The sequence below is a fragment of the Passer domesticus genome, chromosome 2 (assembly GCF_036417665.1).
Source record: "Passer domesticus isolate bPasDom1 chromosome 2, bPasDom1.hap1, whole genome shotgun sequence".
Lineage (NCBI taxonomy): Eukaryota > Metazoa > Chordata > Aves > Passeriformes > Passeridae > Passer > Passer domesticus.
Genome location: NC_087475.1, coordinates 125,148,076 through 125,155,377, shown reverse-complemented (window position 1 = coordinate 125,155,377; position 7,302 = coordinate 125,148,076). Strand labels below are relative to the sequence as shown.

Here is a 7,302-nt window from a genome sequence, read left to right as displayed (position 1 = left end):
CAAAATGGAGCATTAATGAATAACAACTGTCTGAACCAGTCCTGTTCTATGAAAAGAATTATCCAGCTTCTCAGATCATCTCTTTGCCAAAGCTGCATGTAAAACTATTTTAAAAAGGCTTTGGTAGGAGCTGCTGCTTTCAAGTTTGTATATTATATATAGTTCAGAAAAAATGAAAGGAACATGGCAAAGAGAACTGCTTGAACAATTTCAATTTATTTTTCAGTGTAGTTTTCGAGTTTTTACTGCCTACTGCATGTAATAACTGTAGAGAAACTGGAGTGACTAACAGATGATCAAGGGAAGGCTGATGACTTATTTAATGGATGTTGAGCCACCTTGCCCTGCCAGCCTTGCTTGCACTTCAGCAGCCAGCTTTGATATCTACCTGCTGTAAATAAATCCTCTCAGTAATTTTCTTTCTATTCCAAGTGAAAAAGGAGCTGTACATGTCTGCAAAGCCTGCAAGAATGACATAAATTAATCAGTAGATATCTGATCCAAAAATCCAGATTTCATGGTGAAGGAGCTCTTGAAAAAGAATAAGGGCAGAATGAATATCTAACCTTGCACGCAACTGCCAAAGGGTGCTGGATTTTCTGCTAATGGTTTTTGTAGTAGAAATAGGCCTTCTAATATAATTATAAGGCTGCTACATTTTAAGGAAAAGACTGAAGTAGTACTCCTTCTGGGGTCTATGTTGCATGGATTTCTGACCCTCACAGAGATAAATAACATTCCAGCATTTATTCAAGCATATCCATGAAAGGCACAATGAGCTGTTATCACCTGATTCTTCTAAACCTGATGCACTACTGTCTACAGCAAGTCCTGTACCACTGCAATGACATTTCAAATGGATGTCTTTGCTTTCTAGATAGGTCTTAGCAGTGGTCATTCACATCTCAGAATTATGCCAGTTTGTTTTGCTCAAAGAAATCTCTTACATGCACACCTGTCTCTGTAGTGGATCAGATAATCAAGTAATCTGATTTCACAGAATCATAGAATAGTTTGGAAGGTACCTTAAAGATCATATCATTCCAACCCTTCTGTCATGGGCAGGGAACCTTCCACTAGACCAGGTCACCCAGAGCCCCATCAGGCCTGGTCTTGAGCACTTCCAGGAATGCACAGTCCACAACAGGGCAACCTGTTCCAGTGCCCCATCATGCTTAAAGAATCCCTTCCTAATATCTCAACCTGTCATCCCTCAGCCTAAGGCCATTCCCCCTTGTCCTGTCACCCCATGCCCTTGTGAAAAGTCTGTCCAGTTTTTGCAGCCCCCTTCAGGCACTGGGACTCTGCTATAAGGTTTTTCCAGAGTCTTTTCTTCTTGGACCAAACAACTCTCAGCCTCTCTTCATAGGAGAGATGTTTCACCCCTGCAATCAACTTAGTGACCCTCCTCTGGACTTCTTCCAACAGATGATCACTCTGTTTCAGGTGATGGTTCTGTTTAATCTACCTGCTTATTCCAGATGTTGATGGCAGAAATGAACAAAAGTTCTTCTCTTTGAAATTATTAATTTCTAACACAAAGAAATGCCCATGATTAGGAAATAGTATAAAAGCTTCTTTAAAATCTTGTTGGTCTGGCCTTTGCTATTGAATTTTTTCCCCCCAGATCTATTCACTGTGTTTCAATTTGGGCTACATTGTGTGATAGGAAGGGAAAGCTTATCTGCCTGATTTTGGAGGGAAAGATTTAGCCCTACCTGGTTAGGAAAAGAATTGCATCCCATGTATATTTTCTGTTTGGATTTCATGTCTATATAAATTTTCTTCTGATTTGAAAACTTTGAAATTACTGCTTATTATTTCTACTGTTGCCTCCACCATTTTACAGACTTATTTACTTATCTCTTCTTATTGCATCGTTTTAGTGCCAATTACACAAAATACGATCCATATGTGGATTGTGGTTCACATTTGTAAACTATGTAAACACTGTCAAGACCTATGAGTTTAAACAGAAGAGTTTACTTCTGCTAAGAAGTATTCTTAAGTCCATTATAAACAACACAGATGCAGAATGATAGTGATTTTTGCAGACAAAGTAAAAAAATAAATCTTAAAGATATTATTTCAAAATGCAATTGATAGAAGGTACAGAAATAGGAGCACAGTTTTTTGGCTTTGGGATGTGAAGCGTGTTTTGGAAAAGAACAACACTTAAGCCTATAAGGAGGCTTTAGATCTGCAGAAGATGTTGAGGGGAATTAGGCCGATTTGAGTTGTGCAGTTTCACATTGAGCACAGCCATTTCCTTAGAAGTGTGCTGCACAGCATGTCAGGACCTGGAAATATGTTGCCTGTGTAATGTCAGGACCTGACTCAATCAGCAGTTTATCTCTTGGCCAAGAACAGTAGGATCAAAACATCGGGGTAGTGAGCCCTGGCACCTTTAAGGATGTTTCAAAGCAAGCTGCTATTGAATGAGCTAAATCTCCTGTGCCCTTCTTTCTCCTGGCTACAGAGCTCAGCCTGACATGGCAGCTCCACAGGGTCTGGGTGCATCCACCTCCGCCTATCTCTTCAATACCATGGAAGGATGCAGTGGGAGAATCGGCACAATTTGTCCCCATCTTGTATTAAGCTGTCAGTGAATATCTAAATCACTTCCTTTCCTGTCACTTCATCCCTTGACTACATCCTTCGAGACACAACACCATTCAGCAAGAACCACCAGAAATACCCTCTGAAATGATATGTAAATCCGGCAATTCATCATGCTCTGTGTAGTACAGGTTTAATTCTTCCTGCTAGGCCTCAATCTGCTGAAACATTACTCTGATATACAGTACAAAAGCAGTAACAAAGATGTTCATATCGGCCCATTGTGAGCTGGTGGCAGGGAGAGAAATCAATGAAGCCATGGGGACAATGGCTGGGGTTTAAACAGGCTGCAGAAATTTGCTAAGGCGAGGACAAAAGCCCGGGCGCTGAAAAGCGGGCTGCCCAGGAATTCCTCAGGCTCCATTATCCCACCAAACAATCCTCACTCAGAGAGTGGATTTGCATCTCTAATAGGGTTCAGGGTCTGTTTGTGAAGGGCTTTCGCTGGGGCTGACCCCATCTCTCAAGATCACATTGATACCCGGGCCCGGGCCCTGCCCCGGCCGGCTGCGGGCAGGGCAGTATCATGGGAAAATGCACCCGCTTAAAAGGGAGCGGAGGAAGGCAAAAAAAATTAAAGGCTTGAGGCAGTTTTGGTGGTACTTAGCAGGGAAAATTACTCTGGCAAATAATAGAACCTACTGCTGGTAATTACTGCTAACAAGCTTCCCCCAACCCAAATGTGACACTTGGACTGATGTGAGAAAAGCTGATATAGGCCAAGCTTATTAAGCCTGAAAGAAAGGAGGCTCTTCCCTATGAAAATACAGCACTTGGAACCTGTAAATCCTGTAATCTAGTGTTACCAATTATCCATTAAAATCGAAAATAGAGCTGTAATATTTTAGGTCCTTTCTAGTGTATGTAGTGCCAGATGCTCTAATCTGAAGTGATTTTAAATAGAAAAATATTTTGTGTCATTCATGTGCTCCTGTTTAAACCAAGCTTGGTTTTACTTACTCCATCTTCTTCTGGAGTTAAATTGCAATCTGTCTTTTAATGCTGCTATGGTAATTTTATTGTTCTAAGTTTTCTGAAAACACAACTGTCATTACTCTTTGAAAAATACTTTAAGTCAATTGAAACCCTCTTCAAACCTTCCTGGGTGTAGGTTCCATATGTGGATCTCCCTGTTCTCTTCAAGCGCATTGCTTTGTTGACATAATTTGTTTCAAAAATTAAAAAAAATAGAACCACACAAATATCCTCTGCAATTTATCTAGAGTATTTAAAATCATTTTCCCAAATTCAAGGGCAATTTTAGCAGGCTATGTATTTAAAGAAGACTATCTAGAAATAGGACTTAATTCCTACTTAACCTCAGTATCCCTCATTTCTTAACAACAGTGGGTTGTAAGTATTTCTCCTTGTGCTCCAGGTACAAGTATCTTGTACCTCAAGTCACCTGCATTATTTCTGTTTTTTCTAGAGATCTTCTTCTGCTGTGGTGCTTACACTGAGTAAGGTTCAGTTAATTTCAGCAACAGTTTAAAAAAATACAGTAGTAAAGGAGGTGATGTATGAGGTGCAAGGCAAGACTACAAGGAACAGTTACAGACTGCCACAAGAGAAACTCTAGCTGAAAATAAAAATGAGAAAATAATTCTTCACTATGAGCAAGGTGAAGCCCTAAAATAAGCTCAAATAGGCTGAAGAATCTGCATCCTTGTAGAAGTCTATAGCTTGGTTACACAGGACACTGAGCTTCCTGACTTAACTTTGAAGTTGCTTGTGCTTGAGCAGGAGGTGGGGCTAGAAGTCCTCCAGCAAACCTTTCTGTACACCTATGAAGTTTATCTTTGTCATTTGCTCATTATTCCCATCTTCTCTCCTGTTGTGACAATTTCTGCTCAGGGAGTGACATCTTTGAATACTTGTTACATCTTTGAGTGGAACAAAGAATCAATGACTGAGAATTCATAATGTGAAAATTCACAACTAAAACTTGCTGAAAACAACCTTGAGTTTGCAGTAACCCACTGAACAAAATATCTTGTTGCCACAAAAAAACACCAAAAAAAACCAAAAAAAAACCCCACCCAAACATGACTGATTTAAGGATGGGTGTGTTTGTTTCCTTGTTTGTATTTAAAGATTGTTAGTCTGTCATTTGTAGGCTTAAATTTCAGGAACTTTGAGACTCCAGCATCATAGGGTTGTACATATAGACTCTTTCTAAATCAAAGAGAGCAAGCTGAATCTTCAGGAATTTTTTTGTTTAGCTGCAAAACCGTATGGAAACTTTCAGTCCACATAGTCTTTATGAATTTGTGAAGCTGCACTCACTTCATCAGCAAGAACCTTGGATGAATTCAAGACTAGAAAAAAGCTCTAGAAGTCTGCTTAGCAGAAGGTTTTATTGCTTGCTCCTATGAATGCAAAAAAGCCCAAGGCTGCTAAATCAGGATTACACATTGAGTTCCAGGTTGTTGTCACAAATACTGGCTGAGAGGTAGAATCCCTTGTGTCCCCACAGCTCTCCTCAGCTGATGGCTGAGGGTTGCTTTGATGACACAGAACCCAACTGGGGAACAAGGCAGAAGAAATGTGGGCTCAGGGTGATTTTTAGCATTGTGCCACAGATGCCAGAGGAGAGAACCCCCTTTGAAACTGGCAATACTCAATGAACATCACAACTGCCAGGTCAGCAAAAAACCTCTCAAAAATAGCTTTACCTGCTGTATTCTACTTCCTGTCAAAATAATTTTTACGCACAGCTAACCTAAACCCAAATATGCCTTTTCTGATGAAGCTCTTTCCTCACCAGGGCTGCAGTGACTGCAGGCAGCACTCCTGTGTATGCCTGAGCTAATATGATTAGCATCAACTGTGCTGTGAACTCAGGATCTTCAAAGAGGCTGAAGCTCAAGAACTGAGTCAAATTCAGAAACACAGGAGCTGTTTGAGGTCAGCCACTTCAAGATTCTCCAACTTGAAGAGAAAGACCACAGAGCAATTCTTAATTGAGCAGTATCACAGGGCTCCTTTTCACAGTGGGCCATCGATCACAACACCCAAAACCAAAGCACACTTTCACTAGTTTGGTGCTTACAGTCTTTCACAGATACTTCACAAAAGCAAGAGGAAGAGACAGATGTGAGAGATGTCTCTTTCAGAAGATACTTTCTTTCCTTTTAAGTCCTCCAATTATATAACTCATTTATGGATCTATAATTCATAGGTACCAGTTAGGCACAGTATACATTAGTCACATTATACATTAAATACTAATAATACTCCATTAAAACATCCATTTTTTATTTTCTCTCACCAAAACTATAGTGCTTCTGAAGACTAACTTTGCAGGTAACTTCACTGATGTATTATTAGGTGTAAACCAGCTCCATTAAAATGTTTATGAACACACCCCCCAAACCTACAGTGCACACCTTTTATGTTGCTTTTTTTTCACTAACAAGATTAGCAATCTTCATAGCTAGGAATGGTTAACGTAAATCATTATATATTTGATTCCATTTTTGAGAACAAAATTTTAGCTGTACCTCTAGGAACCACCACCAGTTGGTGTTCATACCATGATTACAAAAAAGTAGACAAGAAAATCCAAACACAGTTAACACACTGAAGAGTAAAACCACTGCAAAGGAGAAGATGAAAATAAGACACTTACGTTACCAGAAGTTCAGACTTCTCAGAAAAAAACCCATCTCAGACTTCAGTGTCCACCAGACAAGTTAATCCAACTCCAGATCTTAACACCTTTAATGAAAAATAAAGCCAAACCCATTAGCTACAATAATATCTGAGTCCAATTTTTTCTTCAATGTGCTCATGTGGGGGGAGTTCCAAGAGATAATTCTTTCACCCGTAGCTTATTCCTAAGGATACATGAGGCTTCATTGAATTAATTTAAGGGACACCTGAAAAAAATGTTTGTCTATGGCAGAAATATCCCTGTGTTAGAATGAAGGTTAAGTAACTACATCTACTACAGAATTAAATACTAATTGCTGTTGCCAGGCAGCTCTACACTAATTCCAGGCCACTCAAATTTATGTTGTCCTGGACAACTCTAAACGTCTCATCAAAAAATGAACATTCATGTATTCAGCAAGTGACCAGCTATTGTAAACCTGCACATTAGGGTATATGGGTGGAAGAGAGCTTAATTAGCTTTTGCATGAAGAAAACAAAAGAGGGAATGCCATCCCTGCTCCTCACACAAGACATCAACTGAGTTGATAACAGAGTCACAACTGACATAAGCATCAGTCCCTTACCTAAAAACTCTCATACCTCTCCCTGGTTGAGAGGGGACTCAAAAAGCAGATGCTGAAGATGGCAGCAGGCATCAGGAGTTTATCAAAGCCTTCATACCTTTTATCTGTTGCAATCTCACAGGCACCACCACCAACTCCTTCCCCCTCACAACAGGACCTGCCAGCTCCAACAACTCTACCTCTCTCCTCCCAACTCTTTAAACCTTTTCTCTGCTATGCATAACACCTGTGTGCCCTTTTACTCTTCTGTGATTGGTAAATACACACCAGCACCCCGCACTTCTTCTCCTTCAATGCTGTTCACCTGCCTTATACAGCTGCACCCCGTCAGGGATGAGGCTCTGCCACAGCCCTATTCCTGGTCTTCCACGATCTGTTCTCCTGTAAGGGAATAGCCATGGATGTTGTATAGATAAACTCCAGTAAATCTTTTGACATGTCT

General features: G+C 40.2%; 2 long non-coding RNA genes across 4 annotated transcripts; one reads left to right on the top strand and one right to left on the bottom strand.

The window, feature by feature from the left end:
* Window positions 1-204: 204 nt before the first annotated feature.
* LOC135295648 (uncharacterized) lies at window positions 205-7,044 on the bottom strand. Of its 2 annotated transcripts, none has more exons than XR_010357787.1 (3): window positions 6,861-7,044; window positions 6,251-6,339; window positions 205-462 (listed from the first exon to the last, which is right to left on the bottom strand). It is a non-coding gene; the product is annotated as an uncharacterized LOC135295648 (long non-coding RNA). The 2 variants fall into 2 exon arrangements; XR_010357786.1 differs by having other exon boundaries at window positions 6,958-7,026.
* Window positions 3,063-6,278, top strand: LOC135295650 (uncharacterized). Of its 2 annotated transcripts, none has more exons than XR_010357788.1 (3): window positions 3,063-3,266; window positions 4,049-4,240; window positions 5,387-6,278. It is a non-coding gene; the product is annotated as an uncharacterized LOC135295650 (long non-coding RNA). The 2 variants fall into 2 exon arrangements; XR_010357789.1 differs by having other exon boundaries at window positions 4,049-5,262.
* Window positions 7,045-7,302: the final 258 nt, after the last annotated feature.